Here is a 19,599-nt window from a genome sequence, read left to right on the forward strand (position 1 = left end):
GATTGACTAGAGAAGGCCAGCCAACCCTTGCATATAAAGTGCAGTGGTGCGGTAAGGGTTTTGCAGTTTAAAATAAATCTCAATGCTCCATGGTAAAGGGTGTCAATTGATCTCAAACACTGAGCAGAAGCATTCATATATAAAATGTAGGTGATACTAGCCTCCTTCTGGCTTCAAAAGAAAAACAGGCCTTATTTCTAAAATAAAAATTCAGCTTCAATTTTTTTGTAAGTTGTTGAATATGCAAAATATGCAAATTAAGCCAATGACTTGAGGCCTTTTGTTCCTAGTAGCCATCTGATTAGGTTGTAGAGGGGTCAAGCTGAGTCTCAGTACCAAAGAATCCAAGCTCTTACAGCAAAAACTGTTCCCCCATCACCAGGGGCTTGTTCAGGAGGGTACAATGTCACAGAAAGTTTAGATAGAAATGTATGGTGTAGATAATAACATATGGCCATAGAATGAGAATCATACCAGTTGTGCATCAGGTTGTTTTAACTAACTGAATACACCCCAGTAACTACTTTATTAGCACTGACTAGGTTTGCACTGGGTATGAGTGTTTGCTGAATGATCGCAGACTATCAGATGACAAAAACATACAACATCTTTATTATAATTTTTTAAGTATTCACATATCCCAAGGGGATTCAGAACTATGTCCATATAAAAAGTTCAACATACTCACACCCAACCACAACCCCAAAAGTGCATATCTACATAACGTAAGAGGTTTTTAATTGATGCACAATAATGCATTTCTTTTTACAGTGGCATTAGGCACATTCAAACAGCTTTGACATATTTTTGTAATGCAGTAGTAAAATGTTTTTGGAATAATCAACTCCTTCACTCACTAGTTCCCTAAAATATATCGTTATGGAAATTCATCAATGCACATGTAAAATCCTTCAGCAGGGCTTTGGGTGACGTCTGTGTATCACAAATAAATAAGTCAAAGTGATAGAATCTACCTTTTGTACCAAGGATGATGCACCAACACTATGCAGATGGAATTCCCTGATACCTCCCATTGCCCATCTGGTGAAAACTGAATGCTGACAATTTACCTAGAGCCATTATCCAAATGTTGGAAAATTATGTACTAACAAAAATCCCCTTGGAGTCCTCCAACAGTGTGAAATGCAGACAGCTGTTAAACCCACAAACCTACACATTGCTATCAGTAGCAAATGACACTGATGCTCATATCGAATGGCTTCGAATGGAACAGAAAGCACAATTCCCAGTCTGAGTTGTGTGTTGGCAATGGCCATCGGTTAAACGTGGGCCAAACAGCGTGCAAGGGGCCAGTGCAGCTTAAGGCATGTTGTCTCACAGTGCTCTGTGTTCTCGAAGGCACCCAGGTACTTCCCCAGGAGAGCCGTCTGCTTCCACCTCAAGAAACTACGAGGAAACGGTGAGGAGAGGTCAGCCACTTTATAAAAACTCACGTCACCATTTGTGCATTATCAACTATCTTGGATAAATAACCATCTATAGTGGATCAGAAGTGAAGTTTTCAACTAGAACCTGTGATCATTAATGTGTGCTCCCAAATAACAACCAGTGTCTCACAATATCTGAAGAAAACCACATTATTGAATGAAGTATTCCTTATTCTAGTGAAAAAACATAGCATTTATGTAAAACATACGTTTATCTTAACTATATCTGATCTTATTGAGCCTGCCTGATGCAGTGAAGTAGCACACTTCATAAGTGCTCTCAGTTTAGCCTGGCTATGCATTTGTCCATAGACAAAATACTAAAGCTCTGTTGCTTGGCAACCCAGCTCAAAAGCTTAGGTCCATATACACCAACGGTATGAAAAAGTTTGACTATTGTCTTAAAGCGTGGGGAGGGGGGGGGGGGGGGGGGGTATTTGCTGTTTGTTTTGGTTGCGTTTCAGATTATTTTGTGCCCAATAGAAATCAATGGTAAATAATGTGTTGTGTCATTTTGGAGTCAGTATGTCATTAAGAATATAACATGTTTCTAAACCCTTATAATTATATTATTTAATATATAATTATAATTATCATACGGCCCAAAAAAATCGGGGACAGCTCTAGCTGAAGACAGGCTACCAAAACTATGGGCTGTTCCCGGAAATCAGGGACGTCTGGTCAACTTAAGTCACTGACGTGGTCAGTGACTGTCTGGGAAGGCACAATGCTTGGGTTGTGCCGTGGCGGAGATCTTTGTGGGCTATACTCGGCCTTGTCTCAGGATGGTAAGTTGGTGGTTGAAGTTATCCCTCTAGTGGTGTGGGGGCTGTGCTTTGGCACAGTGTCTCCTGAGCCACAGTGTCTCCTGACCCCTCCTGTCTCAGCCTCCAGTATTTATGCTGCAGTAGTTTATGTGTCGGGGGGCTAGGGTCAGTTTGTTATATCTGGAGTACTTCTCCTGTCTTATCCGGTGTCCTGTGTGAATTTAAGTATGCTCTCTCTAATTCTCTCTTTCTCTCTCTCTCTCGGAGGACCTGAGCCCTAGGACCATGCCCCAGGACTACCTGGCATGATGACTCCTTGCTGTCCCCAGTCCACCTGGCCGTGCTGCTGCTCCAGTTTCAACTGTTCTGCCTGCGGCTATGGAACCCTAACCTGTTCACCGGACGTGCTACCTGTCCCAGACTTGCTGTTTTCAACTCTCTAGAGACAGCAGGAGCGGTAGAGATACTCTTAATGATCGGCTATGAAAAGCCAACTGACATTTACTCCTGAGGTGCTGACTTGCTGCACCATCGAAAACTACTGTGATTATTATTATTTGACCATGCTGGTCATGTATGAACATTTGAACATCTTGGCCATGTTCTGTCATAATCTCCACCCGGCACAGCCAGAAGAGGACTGGCCACCCCTCATAGCCTGGTTCCTCTCTAGGTTTCTTCCTAGGTTTTGGCCTTTCTAGGGAGTTTTTCCTAGCCACCGTGCTTCTACACCTGCATTGCTTGCTGTTTGGGGTTTTAGGCTGGGTTTCTGTACAGCACTTTGAGATATCAGCTGATGTAAGAAGGGCTATATAAATAAATTTGATTTGATATGGACTATGTCAATTGAAGGGAGGGAGGCTAGAGAACTAGACTGAGGGCAACCTACCTTAGCAATAGTAGAGGAAACAGAGGTTGTCACCAGTGGGTATGACTATACTGTGCAGTTTAAGCATGTAACCATTTCTGCATGTTGGAATGTGTGATTATGTGTGTCTGTGAAGCAGATCTCTGTGTGTGAGGCAGTGTGACATATAGCAAAAACCAGCATGTAAGAACATGAAGGGATCCTCACTTCTTCATGCCCATGAGAATATACATGCTCTTTGGGAGCAGAATGTAGACCTGGTCAGTTAAAATGGCTTCAGTTATCCTCTTTGCTACTTAGTCTGGATCCAGGATAGGCAACAACAGAGGCCACCAGTCCACAGTAAGCAGCATTTCGTCTAGTGTAAAGTAAGTACTTACATGTTTGTTGTTGATAGTGATTGTGTACACACGCTAAGAGAGGAAGTCTCCCAGCACCTTTGTTACTAATGCCATAACACAATCGTCAATTCCACCCTGTCAATGCCGAGCCAAGGCCTTCCATTTCACGCTTCATAAAACCAATCTCAATTTAAAAAGTATCTTGTTCAGTTTCATGTCCCATAAAAACAGAACTGGCCCTGGCTCTTAAAGGGATTGCATATTAATTTATTCATGGGTGAATAAATACCCTTCAGCAGGGTCATCTCAAACTTTTCATGAGAAAAACTATTACAAATATGCAATGAGGATAATAACCTCTTAGAAACACAATGACAACTTTAAAGTGGGAAAGGTAATCCCATATACAGTAACACCTCTTATGGCTGATAACTTACTTAGTATTGCAGCCATTGAAAATGCCAATGTTCATGAAATATGGATATGATACACGATAGTAGTCTTGACTCCATCCTTCCCCGTAGCCAGCAGCTCCAGAGCCACAGACTCAGCAAAGCCAATAGCAGCAAACTTGCTGGCACAGTAATCTATCAGGAGAGAAACACGTGTATTAGCATACAGTAGAGCAGGTTAAACAAAGGTCTCAAATCAAATTGAATTCGTCACATGCTTCATAAACAATTGTGGACTAACAGTGAAATACTTACTTACAGGCCCTTCCCAACAATGCAGAGAAAGAAAATAGAGAAATAATAGAAGTAAAACACTCCAACATAGAGGATATAGAAAACAGGTCTCCACATCAAGATAATGTAAACTAAATTGTGAAATTGCATTGTCCTTGAACCATTTGCTGTACAGCCTTATTCTAAAATGTATTACATTTAAAAGAAAATATCAATCTACACACAATACCCCATGATGACAAGTTTCTACAACTTGATTGGAGTCCATTTGTGGTAAATTCAATTGATTGGACATGATTTGGAAAGGCACACCTTTCTGTATATGGTCTCACAGTTGACAGTGCATGTCAAAAACCAAGCCATGAGGTCGAAATCATTTTCCGTAGAGCTCCGAGACAGGATTGTGTCGTGGCACAGATCTGGGGAAGCGTACCAAAACATTTCGGCAGCATTGAAGGTCCCCAAGAACACAGTGGCCTCCATCATTCTTCAATGCAAAAAGGTTGGAACCAACAAGACTCTTCCTAGAGCTGGCCGCCAGGCCAAATTGAGGAATCGGGGGAGAAGGGCCTCGGTCAGGGAGGTGACCAAGAACCTGAAGGTCACTCTGACAGAGCTCCAGAGTTCCTCTGTGGAGATGGGAGAACCTTTCAGAAGGACAACAATCTCTGCAACACTCCACCAATCAGGCCTTTATGGTAGAGTGGCCAGATGGAAGCCACTCCTCAGTAAAAGGCACATGACAGCCCACTTGGAGTTTGACAAAAGACACCTAAAGACTTTCAGACCATGAGATACAAGCTTCTCTGGTCTGGCGAAAAAAAGATTGAACTCTTTGGCCTGAATGCCAAGCATGACGTCTGGAGGAAACCTGGCATCATCCCTGTGGTTAAGCATGGTAGTGGCAGCATCATGTTGTGGGAATGTTTTTCAGCGGCAGGGACTGGGAGACTAGTCAGGATTGAGGGAAAGATGAACGGAGCAAAGTACAGAGAGATCCTTTATGAAAACCTGCTAGAGAGCACTCAGGACCTCAGACTGGGGCGAGGGTTCACCTTCCAACAGGACAACGACCCTAAGCACACAGCCAAGAAAACGCAAGAGTGGCTTCGGGACAAGTCTATGAATGTCCTTGAGTGGCACAGCCAGAGCCCGGTTTTGAACCCGATCGAACATCTCTGGAGAGACCTGAAAATAGCTGTTCAGCGATGCTCCCCATGAAATTCAACGTTGGGTTTCCAGGCTAGGCTACAGGCAGTGTAGGCTTTGTTCTTGCCCTGCACCAACACACCTAATTTAGCCAGTCAAACATTGATTAGCGTTCAGGTTTCTTGGTGCTGGACTGGAACAAAAGCCTGCACACCGTTGCTCTCCAGGACCAGTATTGAAGAACATTGGAGTAAGTCATGCACACACATGCATAGTAGGTGATTTATCTGCTAGTCCATTGACACCAATCAGACCAGCTGAACTAGCAACGCTGACCAGGTGACCATGGTTGTTGGTAGTCATCGCTGAGAGGAAGGCGTTATAAGTCTAGAGAGAAATTAGAAGAAATCAGGATGAGAACTTCCACAATGAAAGATGAATTTCAGTTTGCTTCAGATCTATGTTCACTGGAGGGGGAGTGAATGGAATTGCCACTATAAGGGACATGATTTAGGATATTGCTTTCACATTTAAATGCCTGCATTGATAAAGACAGCAAGGGAGAGAAAACAGACAAGATAGTTGTGTTGATGTCACTGTAGCAGATGTGAGCTGTAAGCACATTAGCTCACCCAAAAGTGTGCCATGGTGTTAACTTCAATGGTTTTCTCAATGAGGGAGTCTGGCGTGTCCATTAAATTCCTGCCTGTGACGATGCCTGCATTGTTTATGAGAATGCTCACATCCCCCACCTCTCTCTTGACCTGAACAAAGATGTGTTAATAAATCCTCTAAAAGTCTAAGCCGTTGGGGGGGGGTGGGGGTTAGTCTACTAAACTAACATATAGAATGATTTTAAAATACCATGGCTCATTATTTACCTATTTGATTTTGAATTTTAGGACAGCTTTTAGGTATCCCCCCAAAATATTTCTGAATTATTTGAAAAAATATTGAATTTGTCTTTTACCACTACAACCCATAAAACGCATTGAATATAATTTATAAATAGCAAAAAAGACAATCAAAAATTGAAGCGTTTGTCCTATATCTAGGAGATACAAGAAATCTCAGTAAATATTAGTTTTTTGACATATTTAACCCCTTATTTTTGTTGGCACAAAACTACCTCCATAATTCCGTCACTTCTATAGTTCCATGACACTTGTGGTGATCGTAGAGCAAAATGGAGAACACCATGTTGTTCATAAGCATCTCCCCTTTCCATAGAGTTGTCATGTTAGACTGAACAAAAATATCAAACGCAACATGAGGTGTTTGTCCCGTGTTTCATGAGCTGAAATAAAATACCCTACAAATGTTCCATACGCACGAAAAGCTTATTTCTCTCAAATTTATTTTCATCCCTGTTAGTGAGTATTTCTCCTTCGCCAAGATAATCCATCCACCTGACAGGTGTGACATATCAAGAAGCCGATTAAATAGCATTACACAGGTGCACCTTGCACTGGGTACAATAAAAGGCCACTAAAATGTGCAGTTGTATCACAACTGCCACAGATGTAACAAGGTTTGAGGGAGCATGCAATTGGCATGCTGACTGCAGGAATGTCCACCAGAGCTGTTGCGAGAGAATGTAATGTTCATTTCTCCACCATAAGCTGCCTCCAAATTTGTTTTAGATGATTTTGCAGTACATCCAACCGCAGACCAAGTGTAACCAGCCAGGACTTCCACATCCGGCTTCTTACCTGCGGGATCGTCTGAGACCAGCCACCCATACAGCTGATGAAACTGTGGGTTTGCACAACCAAAGTATTTCTGCACAAACTGTTAGAAACCATCTCAGGGAAGCTTATCTGCGTGCTCGTTGTCCTCATCAGGGTCTTGACCTGACTGCAGTTCGGCGTCATAACCGGACTTCAGTGGGCAAATGCTCACCTTCGATGTCCACTGGCACACTGGAGAAGTGTGCTCTTCATAGATGAGTCCCGGTTTCAACTGTACCGGGCAGATGGCGTGTATGGTGTCATGGAAATTCGACGATCTGAAATGAATCATTCTTTATTGTCAGCTCACTGGAGAGGTTCCAACAAACTTGATGCACCATGAACGTCTGTCAAGAGCTCCCACGGAGCAGTCCCGTTTAGTTCCCTTATATACTGGTTACAGACATGTTACATAGGCATAGTTCATTGGGTTGGTTCTGGCATGTGTCTGGCACCGTCTCCTATCTTAAAGAACATATTCTGGGCGTCCTGCCAAATAGTCTAAAGTAGGAGGTCATGACAGCCACCCTCATGCCTTTACCAGGCACAGGTAGGAACCAAGGATGGTTTATGACACCAAAGACAAAATGCATGTAATGGGAATTTTAATGTGTGCTTTTCTTATAACCATTTTCTGTGTTCTATTCATGTGCTGTTCTGTAAACCCATTTCTGTGTTCATTGAAGTTGTTGATTGAACAAATCTTCCTCTTATCAGTATCTGCAATTTGGCAGTACGCCCAGACCGTGTTTTGAGAACAAATGAAAGATATCTCAGTTTCAAGGTCTCAGCTTAGAGAGAAGCCTCGTGAGATATTGGTCTGTCACATGTTATGAACCAGTATTGGTTGGTAACATGAATGAAACAAAACGGTAATTATTCATTAATTATGCTAAATCATGCAAATATAACTTGTCTGTGTATAGCCGTATATAAGACAACTGCTGGGTCTGCCCAGGGAGAGCTCCTGATTGACATGTGTACTATGGTGCATTGATTTGGTTGGAATCTCTCCAGCGCGCTGACAATAAACGATTACTCATTTAAGATTGACTTCAAGTGTCCCTGTGTAAGAATTTTCCCACAACATGCACAAAGTAAAATTTCCTTCACATTCCACCCTTTTATCACTTGTGTGAAAATAAATCATTACATTTTAAGGTAAATATTCTTTAACTTCCATGTCATATTTCTAGGGAAGTAAGGGAAATCAACACATAAAACCAGACACTTAATTTCAAGCCCTTCATTCTGGGTTGTACAATCCAATTATTATGGTGATACTATCCTAATGAAGTAGCTTCAATTAATTGGGAGTGAATTTATCAAAACTACACGCACACAGCATGTTAAATAACACAATTTAGACAAACTATGAAACAAAAACACACGCTGCAGCCCATTTGGGAATTTGGGATCCCTAACTTCCAAACAGGGATTCCACTCCAGTTGTGGGGAATTATTCTCAGCAACAGTGGCAATGTATTCGGCGAGATCAGTCATATTAGAAGAGTGATCTGGGACAAAAGTACAACATTCATCGCCATTGATTGCACAAGTGCCCCCTTGACCTGCCAAAAGATAGTCAAGAGCCTCTCTGTTTTGCAGAGCCAGTTTACGCAATTATTTTAGCATTTCCAGGTTTCTCTGCGTCTCTAGAGATCTCCCATATTTGGTCTAGGGTACACGCATATTGATTTTCACAGGGAAGAGAGAGAACACGTTATAACAGTTTCACACCAACCTTGATAAGAACGAGTTTGGGGCAAGGATAGCCCAAGCTACAATCTAGTGGCTCTCCTCACATTTTAGGGGCATATGTCTCTAGAAGCCTTTCCAAATCATAATTATAACTATTGATAAATTATCCAACCCAAATTTAGAATGACAGTCCTTAGTGCTTCATGTTGGTTCTATCACTTTAATTTAAGACCATCAACTTAGCACACACCAATACTGGCAGAATGTACATTTATATATACAGTATATTCATCTTATTTTTCTAGCATGACATTTTCTCATCACTTGTAGTAATGACAGATTGGTATCTCAATGCATTCTTAGTCTAAATTACTATAACTGTTGCAGTGTGCAGACATCCACAATCAACCTGACAATTTTGGATAAACCTAAATCAATTACGGGCACTGTTGACCACCCCCCACCCGGCACCCATCCTTCTGGTGTTTCTTCATGTTCTTCTTCAGATAGTGTTTCAGTTCATCCCCCCCAATGGCACATGTTCAACGTGGATGGCCTTTGATAATGTCTTTCACTTGAGCCGCCACCGTCCTTTACAGTCCATAATGTCTTTGTCCCTTTTCCTACCAGTACACCAGCATGTTTGGATGGGATCTTTCTCCATGCTCACTCCACATGGACTCATGTCGCATTCCTGAGAGAAAAGGCAGTTGATCGCTTCGACTGGATGCTGTGTACAGGTTGCTGGCTCGGACTCAGGTCTCACGGTAGAAGTTATGAAAGACCATACTGAACGCCATTGTTGTCATTGCTTCAGCTGGTTAGAGGAGTTTGAGGTTCACACAGTTCTTGGTCAAATGATCCCTTCCATGCATCTAGATACCATCTGTGGTCACTGTCGCCATTACCTCAAAATGGTCTTTTACTCACCTATCATCTTGGTGATCTCATTGCAGAGTTACAGGGTCAGGGAGTTAGAGGGCTAACCCTCAGGGAGAAATCCTGACCATCCAGCAGACCCAATCTGGTGAAAGTTATTATTGAAGCAAGATAAAAACTATGAAAACAAAACAACATCACTCGAGGTGGGGAAAACTTCAACCCATTTGGAGTAACTGTCAACCATTACCAACATCTTTTTCCTTTTACTGGCAGGCATGTGAAGAAAAGCTATTCGCATATTTTCCAAAGGCCCAGGGAACCTACTTTGCATATGTACCATAGGGGACCGGTAATACCCCTTTGGATACATGACTCTCACGTCGTGACTCACATCGTGACTCATGCGTACCAAAAAAACAACAACACTGCCTGTTAAATAAAAAATAACAAATCAAATTACAACTCCATAAAGGAAATAGTATCTTTAAAAAAATATATATATTTTTTAATTCACCTTTATTTAACCAGGTAGGCAAGTTGAGAACAAGTTCTCATTTACAATTGCGACCTGGCCAAGATAAAGCAAAGCAGTTCGACACATACAACAACAGAGTTACACATGGAGTAAAACAAACATTCAGTCAATAATACAGTAGAAAAATAAGTCTATATACAATGTGAGCAAATGAGGTGAGATAAGGGAGGTAAAGGCAAAAAAAAAGGCCATGGTGGCGAAGTAAATACAATATAGCAAGTAAAACACTGGAATGGTAGATTTGCAGTGGAAGAAAGTGCAAAGTAGAAATAGAAATAATGGGGTGCAAAGGAGCAAAATAAATAAATACAGTAGGGGAAGAGGTAGTTGTTTGGGCTAAATTATAGATGGGCTATGTACAGGTGCAGTCATCTATGAGCTGCTCTGACAGCTGGTGCTTAAAGCTAGTGAGGGAGATAAGTGTTTCCAGTTTCAGAGATTTTTGTAGTTCGTTCCAGTCATTGGCAGCAGAGAACTGGAAGGAGAGGCGGCCAAAGGAGGAATTGGTTTTGGGGGTGACCAGAGAGATATACCTGCTGGAGCGCGTGCTACAGGTGGGTGCTGCTATGGTGACCAGTGAGCTGAGATAAGGGGGGACTTTACCTAGCAGGGTCTTGTAGATGACCTGGAGCCAGTGGGTTTGGCGACAAGTATGAAGCGAGGGCCAGCCAACGAGAGCGTACAGGTCGCAGTGGTTGGTAGTATATGGGGCTTTGGTGACAAAACGGATGGCACTGTGATAGACTGCATCCAATTTATTTAGTAGGGTATTGGAGGCTATTTTGTAAATGACATCGCCGAAGTCGAGGATCGGTAGGATTGTCAGTTTTACGAGGGTATGTTTGGCAGCATGAGTGAAGGATGCTTTGTTGTGAAATAGGAAGCCAATTCTAGATTTAACTTTGGATTGGAGATGTTTGATGTGAGTCTGGAAGGAGAGTTTACAGTCTAACCAGACACCTAGGTATTTGTAGTTGTCCACATATTCTAAGTCAGAACCGTCCAGAGTAGTGATGCTGGACGGGCGGGCAGGTGCAGGCAGCGATCGGTTGAGAAGCATGCATTTAGTTTAACTTGTATTTAAGAGCAGTTGGAGGCCACGGAAGGAGAGTTGTATGGCATTGAAGCTCGTTTGATCTCATAAGGTAATGGTAAAATAGACTAGAGACAGGTGTCCCACATTCAGGGGCAGCGCTCTCTCCCTGATCTTCACGTGGCCTGAATCACACATAGGACTATTGATAAATTATAAACTTGTTAATGATCCGGGTACCTTTAACTGCTTTCCCAAGGCACTTGCCTTAGGAAGCCTTTCAAAGGGAGAGATACATAATCATTGATAAACATGTCAATATGAAACCTGTTGATTTAACAAATCTGCTAGGACCTTCAAAAAGTTGGTGCTGGCTTATCAGCTCAATATTCAGTACTAAAAACATTTACTTGGATCTACTTCAATTCTGGACACAGTTCAACGTAATGAAAAAATATTGTTTTAGATTACATTACCTTATTTAAATCACTGGTGCTACCTAAACTATACAATAGAGTAATGGTCAAAAACTTGTTCAATTATTCATACCTCTGTCCCAAATTCCCACACGGTCTCTCTTACAACCTGTTGAGTTCAGTGTGTACTGGCGGCTATCTATTGTTCCACCGGAAGCTTATCTCTAACCCAAACAACAGATGACTTAAACACAAGAGCAGTGGACCAGGCCTTGAAGAGTGAGCGGCCTCTAATTTAATATCAGTCCCAATGCTCAATCCCTCCATCTTACTTCTTCAAATTACTAAGACATTGCATTATTGGAGTGCTATCTGAAAGCCAATTACAATTCACTTTGTTCCTTTCACTAGTCTCCATATCTGTTTCTTTCAACTAGGACTCGCTTCTCAATCTACTACTACTAATATACACGGATCACTCTCAAACAACGTTCTGCTTTTTCCCCTATTGCAAGGTTTAAAATATAAATGATACATTTGTCCATATTGGAAGGCGTGGTTTTCATTTTAGCCTCCCCTAACAATGTTACTTTATATATTTATTTCAAATTTCGATTGGATATTCACTTTCTGCTTCCACTTATTAAGATGGCCATGATTTTAAGATTAACATGTAATGCTTTGGAGGGATCAATATGTATTAACTGGGTTGGCACTCTCTGTCAGTCCTGTGTAGATGGCGCGCTCGGTCCATAATAAGTCTGGCACCTGAGAGAGCATAGACAGGGAAACAGATGCAGTTTCCATTTTGCCTACTCACGAATTGGTTTAGAATGTCATCATTTGGGATTTCAATGAAAACGCCATCAGGAGTACAATACATTGTAGCCTTAAGTTTAGTTAACAGAAAATCGTTGGTTCTATTTAACAGGGTATGGGGTTTATTTCAAAATGTATCACCAGGGTGGAGGAAATCTCATAAGGATTTATAGTTTTAATGGTCAGGAGTAAGTCAAGTCCCGTATAATGCTTTAACCTTATCTTTATAAAATTATCCATAAAGGGAAAACTCTGAACTTAGAATACTTTTTACACCACTTACGTACGTCTAAGTGTGGGTGTGCAAGTTGTATATTATTATTATTATTATTATTTTTTATATTGTTACTTCATCTTTATCTCTAGTAACCCATTATACAAATATTACGTTACTTTATCTCTAGTAACACATTATACATTTGTGTTACATCACAAATTCCTCCTCTACACCAGTGTTCTATTCATACAGGGGTTTAAATATTCACTCGTGTTCTATTTAACAGCATATTTGGGAGTAGTACCTTCTTTCATATCTCCACATATATAATGATTTTATACCATCACACTCCACTGATGAGTCATGTTATCCACATGTAATCTAAAGTCATGTCACCCTCAGAGACATTTTATCCTCATTACTAATGAGAAATGGAATCATGTTATACCCCTGTTACTACTCGTGGCATGTTATCCTCTGAGACATGTTACTCTAATGAGATTTCTGAGACATGTTAGCCTCTACCTGTAGACCCCCCCCCCAGGACCGTAGATAATGTTATAGATCAAAAAATTCAGCTCACACAGAACTGGAAAACTCAGCTTACATTCACACTGGAGGTAGTCCCCTGACAGCTCTTATTCACTCAGTACATTATAGCTACATTTCTATCAGCTTATTATCCATATTTCAATCTTATTATACAAATCTCAATCTTAATAGCAATAATTTCAATCCATTTATTATCCATATTTAAATCAGCTTAACATGTCCTTCCACACTTACTCAACCATACACACCTTTCACATCCACATTCACTTAGTATATAGAATTACTAATTATTTATTACCCCATGTGCATCTTCAACGATTATCTTGTTACTTGCTATGCACCGTATGTATCTCCTGTACATATTTAATAACACGTATTCATAAACAACTTGTGTTATTTGTAGTGGCTGCAGACCACGTAGACATTTCTTATAAATGCCTACAGCCAGCGGGGCTTTCCATGGTACCGTTACGCCCTCGCTCTAGTCTTGTCATAAGCCTTCTCTCTAGAAAACTATGGGTACCTTTTTATGCGTTACTTACCTTGATTTTATTTTTAATAATTTAAACGTTTTATACAGATTCATTTAAATTGACTTACTGAAATCAGAAGACATGTCCCTCTTTTGTTTGCGGTCGATGCGTCTCCTCCTGGACAGCTCACAGTAAGGATCTGGGTGGGTCTCCTCGTCTTTTGGTCAGACGGGAATTTCCCTAACGCTTCATAAAATGTGCCACCCACCGGTTTCTCGCAGACCCCCACTGGAAAGCTCCGCAGGCAGAATCAATCATTGTGTTCGTTGACACCAAATTGTCAAAATTCTTACACAGGGACACTCAAAGTCAATCTTAAATTAATAATTCTTTGTCAGCATGCTGGAGAGGTTCCAACAAACTTGATGCACCATAGTGAACGTCTGTCAGGAGCTCCCACAGGGCAGTCCCGTTTAGTTTCTTTATACACTGATTACAGACACGTTACATAGGCATAGTTCATAGGGTTGGTTCCGTCATGCGTCTGGCATCATCTCCTATCTTAACTTAAAGAACAGCTGTGACTCGTTTCAGGAAACTAGGCGTATGACGCACGTCACTTCTTCACAGGAGAGCCATTTGAACAAACTTTTTCTTTTTTTATCAAAATTTGTTTTTTTTGGGCAGAAATGCCTTCTGGAACATGTGAACTTGTATGTGCCTTAATAACAAATGTGTATGCCATCTGTAAATACGAATAAAATTGTTAAATTATGAGTGTAGTTTGTAGGTCATACGGTGAGAACGACTCAGACAGAAGTTAGCGCATCCCCTTTACAGACTTCAAACGAGTCCCGTGGGGGTTGTGGTCGTTGAGCAAAATGGAGAACACCATCATTCCATAGTGGTCATATTCGTTTGTAGGCCTAAAAATGTTGTAAGAAGACCGATTTTCGGGATGTCTCATGATCTGACAAACACCGCTGTAGCTCAGACACCTTCCTCCGCAGATGCGGAAGGAGACACAGGCGGATGCGGTGGATTGAGACCAAGCCCATAGATATCCATCTTAGACTGATAGATTTGAATAGGGACTTTTTTTTAAATGTCACTTACAGTAGATTATAGACATAAGGATTTAACATTTAAAAACACTTTACTTCAAAACACATGTTGAATCAACACACATGACATCTTTGTCTCTTACATCCTGGCAAACCAGTTATGGTAAAGATTATTTAACATTGTTGCTATGTACTTATGGACATGGGTAACAGGTTGAAGGGGTCTTAAAAGATTGCCTGGAGTTCAAAACAGGTTTTTACAGTTGATGCGACACCATTGTTCTATCATTTGGTGTTTTGTAGGCTTGGGCGGTATCCAGATTGTCATACCTTCATACCGACCTTGTGCCATACCGGGATATTCAGTAACACTGGGCATTTTTAGTCATGACCCTAAGCATGATGGGATGTTAACTCATGAACCACACCGGTGTGGAAGCACCTGCTTTCAATATACACTGCTCAAAAAAATAAAGGGAACACTTAAACACCACAATGTAACTCCAAGTCAATCACACTTCTGTGAAATCAAACTGTCCACTTAGGAAGCAACACTGATTGACAATAAATTTCACATGCTGTTGTGCAAATGGAATAGACAAAAGGTGGAAATTATAGGCAATTAGCAAGACACCCCCAATAAAGGAGTGGTTCTGCAGGTGGTGACGACAGACCACTTCTCAGTTCCTATGCTTCCTGGCTGATGTTTTGGTCACTTTTGAATGCTGGCGGTGCTTTCACTCTAGTGGTAGCATGAGACGGAGTCTACAACCCACACAAGTGGCTCAGGTAGTGCAGCTCATCCAGGATGGCACATCAATGCGAGCTGTGGCAAGAAGGTTTGCTGTGTCTGTCAGCGTAGTGTCCAGAGCATGGAGGCGCTACCAGGAGACAGGCCAGTACATCAGGAGACGTGGAGGAGGCCGTAGGAGGGCAACAACCCAGCAGCAGGACCGCTACCTCCGCCTTTGTGCAAGGAGGAGCAGGTGGAGCACTGCCAGAGCACTGCAAAATGACCTCCAGCAGGCCACACATGTGCATGTGTCTGCTCAAACGGTAGGAAACAGACTCCATGAGGGTGGTATGAGGGCCCGACGTCCACAGGTGGGGGTTGTGCTTACAGGCCAACACCGTGCAGGACGTTTGGCATTTGCCAGAGAACACCAAGATTGGCAAATTCGCCACTGGCGCCCTGTGCTCTTCACAGATGAAAGCAGGTTCACACTGAGCACGTGACAGACGTGACAGAGTCTGGAGACGCCGTGGAGAACGTTCTGCTGCCTGCAACATCCTCCATGGTGGTGGGGGTCAGTCATGGTGTGGGGTGGCATTTCTTTGGGGGCCGCACAGACCTCCATGTGCTCGCCAGAGGTAGCCTGACTGCCATTAGGTACCGAGATGAGATCCTCAGACACCTTGTGAGACCATATGCTGGTGCGGTTGGCCCTGGGTTCCTCCTAATGCAAGACAATGCTAGACCTCATGTGGCTGGAGTGTCAGCAGTTCCTGCAAGAGGAAGGCATTGATGCTATGGACTGGCCCGCCCGTTCCCCAGACCTGAATCCAATTGAGCACATATGGGACATCATGTCTCGCTCCATCCACCAACGCCACGTTGCACCACAGACTGTCCAGGAGTCGGCGGATGCTTTAGTCCAGGTCTGGGAGGAGATCCCTCAGGAGACCATCCACCACCTCATCAGGAGCATGCCCAGGCGTTGTAGGGAGGTCATACAGGCACGTGGAGGCCACACACACTACTGAGCCTCATTTTGACTTGTTTTAAGGACATTACATCAAAGTTGGATCAGCCTGTAGTGTGGTTTTCCACTTTAATTTTGAGTGTGACTCCAAATCCAGACCTCCATGGGTTGATAAATTTGATTTCCATTGATAATTTTTGTGTGATTTTGTTGTCAGCACATTCAACTATGTAAAGAAAAAAGTATTTAATAAGAATATTTCATTCATTCAGATCTAGGATGTGTTATTTTAGTGTTCCCTTTATTTTTTTGAGCAGTGTACTTTGTATCCCTCATTTACTCAAATGTTTACTTGTTTTGGCAGTTACCTGTATATGCGACATTTGTATCTTAAAGCATAACTGAGAAATAATGAATTTAAGTACAAATGTGACATTTTGGCCTTACCCAGGCATCCTTTAAGACTCCATAATTATAATCTGGAAGTGTTACAAAGCAAAAATGTGTGTCATATGAAGCTTTACCACTTGCTCTGTAATATGAGTAGTATTTTGATTTACATAACAATTCTTACATTAATTTATGAATATTGAAAGTCTAAACATTAATGTAGAAAATATAAAAAATTTTATTGAGCAAATTGTTCTATATATTATTAAACCCACTATGGCCATATCAAAGTTCCAGAGTGGGATCTAACTTTTAGAGTTATGATCCAATCTGTAATGTAAGCATTATCACCAAGCATTATCATCAAAATGGTCACCCTGTTACTGATTTTCAGGATGTGCAATGATATGTGCAAGTAAAAGGAGTGCTGTGATTTGTTGCATTGCCAACTATGCCAATTCCTCTGTATAAAATAGGTGTTAACTTTGAAAAATTTATTGAAAAGGTACATTTATTTTTGCATATTTTCAGTATTCATGTTTCTATATTCATAAAAGTAATCATATTTTTTGTAATATTTGAGTGAAATCAAAATACTACTCATATTACAGTGCAAGGGGTAGAGCTTCATATTACAACTTTTTTGTTGCTTTGTAGCATCAACAAATGAAACATTGCGGAGTCTTGAAGGAGTCCTGGGTAAGGCCAAAATGTCAATGTTCTAAAATCTTGGTTCTAGTTTCGCAAGGAATCCCCATCTGTCATGTGGCTCTACTTACGTTCTCATCAACACTGGACATTTGGTAAGCAGCTTACTCCCTCGTTTCCGATTCATTCAACGTGCCTCCAGCACAATAGATTTTCCAAACATCAGTTTGCTTTGACAGACAGTTTACTACACACAATGGAAAGAAGAGGGGGGTTGGTCAACCTCCATGATGACTGTAGTAATAATGAATAAGTCACCAGCAGCATAAGACAAAGCCGGGCAAGTCCATGGTAATGGAATCACCTCGAGACTCAGATTTTTCGCTTTAAAAATGTATACCAAACAAAAACCATTGATTTCAAAGTTGAACTCTATGCACAAGGGCTACTTTTAACAATTACGCTGAAAAACACATTTACAGGAAGAACTGTGCAGATACAAATTTTGGTTACCAAACTTTGCATCTGCACAGTTTTCCAGTGGAACATTTTTTTTTTTTAATTTACTGTCAATTGTTCAAAGTAGTCATTGTGCATAGAGTTGTATGGTTTGTTAAACTTTGAAATCAATGTTTTTTGTTTGGTAGACATTTTAAAGTGAATAATCTGAGTTTAAGCATAATTTCTGGTTCGTGGAATTGCCCAGCTTGCATTTATAGGTGAACGCATGCTTGTTAACAGGTGGAAAATATTCATCACTGAGGGTCAGCACAGGTCCCCCGGCACCAGATACACCATATTCAAGTAATTAAAGTCCTTATGGAAGATGAGTCATCGATTGATTACCTGGTCAGCCACTCTGTAGACCTCCACCTTGTCACTGCAGTCACACTGGTAGTGGTGGACCCTAGTTGCCCCTTTCTCCTTCACTAGTCTTGCAGTCTCCTTCATGCCCTCCTGGTTGACATCCCACAGAACCAGAGACGCCCAGGCGGGCAAACTTTTCTGCCATGAGCCGGCCAATGCCGCTGCCCGCCCCCGTGATCAGGACGATTTCCCCGGTGACATTTTTCTTCTTGAGTCAGATGAACGGTCTGACAAATGCCTCCATGTTGTAATAGACGGGCATCACAATGAACAAAGGTTTCCAAGAGGACATTCATTTTGCTGACCCCTGGAAAGACAGTTCTGTTTGTTTTGGTTTAACTGTTGTGTGCTGGCTAATTTGTTTGTGCTCGTTGGAGATCCTAATAAGCAAGAGACCTAATGAATAGATTGCAGATTAGCGTGATTTGATCTAAAAAGGTCAACGTTCAACTGATAATATAATGCATGAAATGTACTCATGGATCCACACGCCAAACACAACTTCAATTCAGTGATGTAGACACACTTTTGGTGCACTGAATGATAGGATAGAGCGAATAAAAAGTAGCAAATTAGGGCAACATAATTTCCCTATTTAAAAATGTATCTAAATGTAACCAATGCAAATTTACCTCAATAGACAATCAGCTCAACCTTGGATATTTTGTATCGCCTCCTTTCAACACTGGACATTCGGGTCTTTAATCGACCTTCGCACTCCGCGGCGAGGCGCATGGTAATTAAAGCAAAAAAGATACTCACTAAAACAGGAATTTGTCTACTTATTTCTTGTTGACATATAAACTATCTTCCGCGTGGTTTCTTCGTTGCTTTTCCCGTCTTCAAGTGCCTGAACAGCGCAGCCGAGCACACCCTAGATTTGATCTGGAACCTCTATGTAAGATCACATGACACCCAATCAAAACTTGAGTAAGGAATTATGGGATTTAGGTATGTATGTTTGTCACTCAAAAGGTCCTTCAGGCTACATTTTTAAACATTCTTTAGATTATTTATATTTTAGCATGTAAAAATAAAAACAGATTTTGTTCCATACAGAAAATAAATGACCAACTAGCTACATACATAATCGCATGATACATAAGTAACAATTCACATTTTTTTTAAGCATATGCCTAATGAGGGCTGACAAGACATTCAATTAATTTGCATTGATTAATGAATACCATTAATATTTTGACATCTTCCTATTTGACATAACCATATATAGAGCTTTGATAGATATGATAGATATTCATCTAGACATTTGATAAAGGCCTTATCTATATGATGTATGCATCTGCCAACAT

The 19,599-nt window shown here is 41.3% G+C and overlaps 1 pseudogene; it reads right to left on the reverse strand.

The window, feature by feature from the left end:
• Nucleotides 1-1,280: 1,280 nt before the first annotated feature.
• On the reverse strand, nucleotides 1,281-18,585 carry LOC120056293 (annotated as a pseudogene).
• Nucleotides 18,586-19,599: the final 1,014 nt, after the last annotated feature.

The sequence above is a fragment of the Salvelinus namaycush genome, chromosome 11 (assembly GCF_016432855.1).
Source record: "Salvelinus namaycush isolate Seneca chromosome 11, SaNama_1.0, whole genome shotgun sequence".
NCBI lineage: Eukaryota > Metazoa > Chordata > Actinopteri > Salmoniformes > Salmonidae > Salvelinus > Salvelinus namaycush.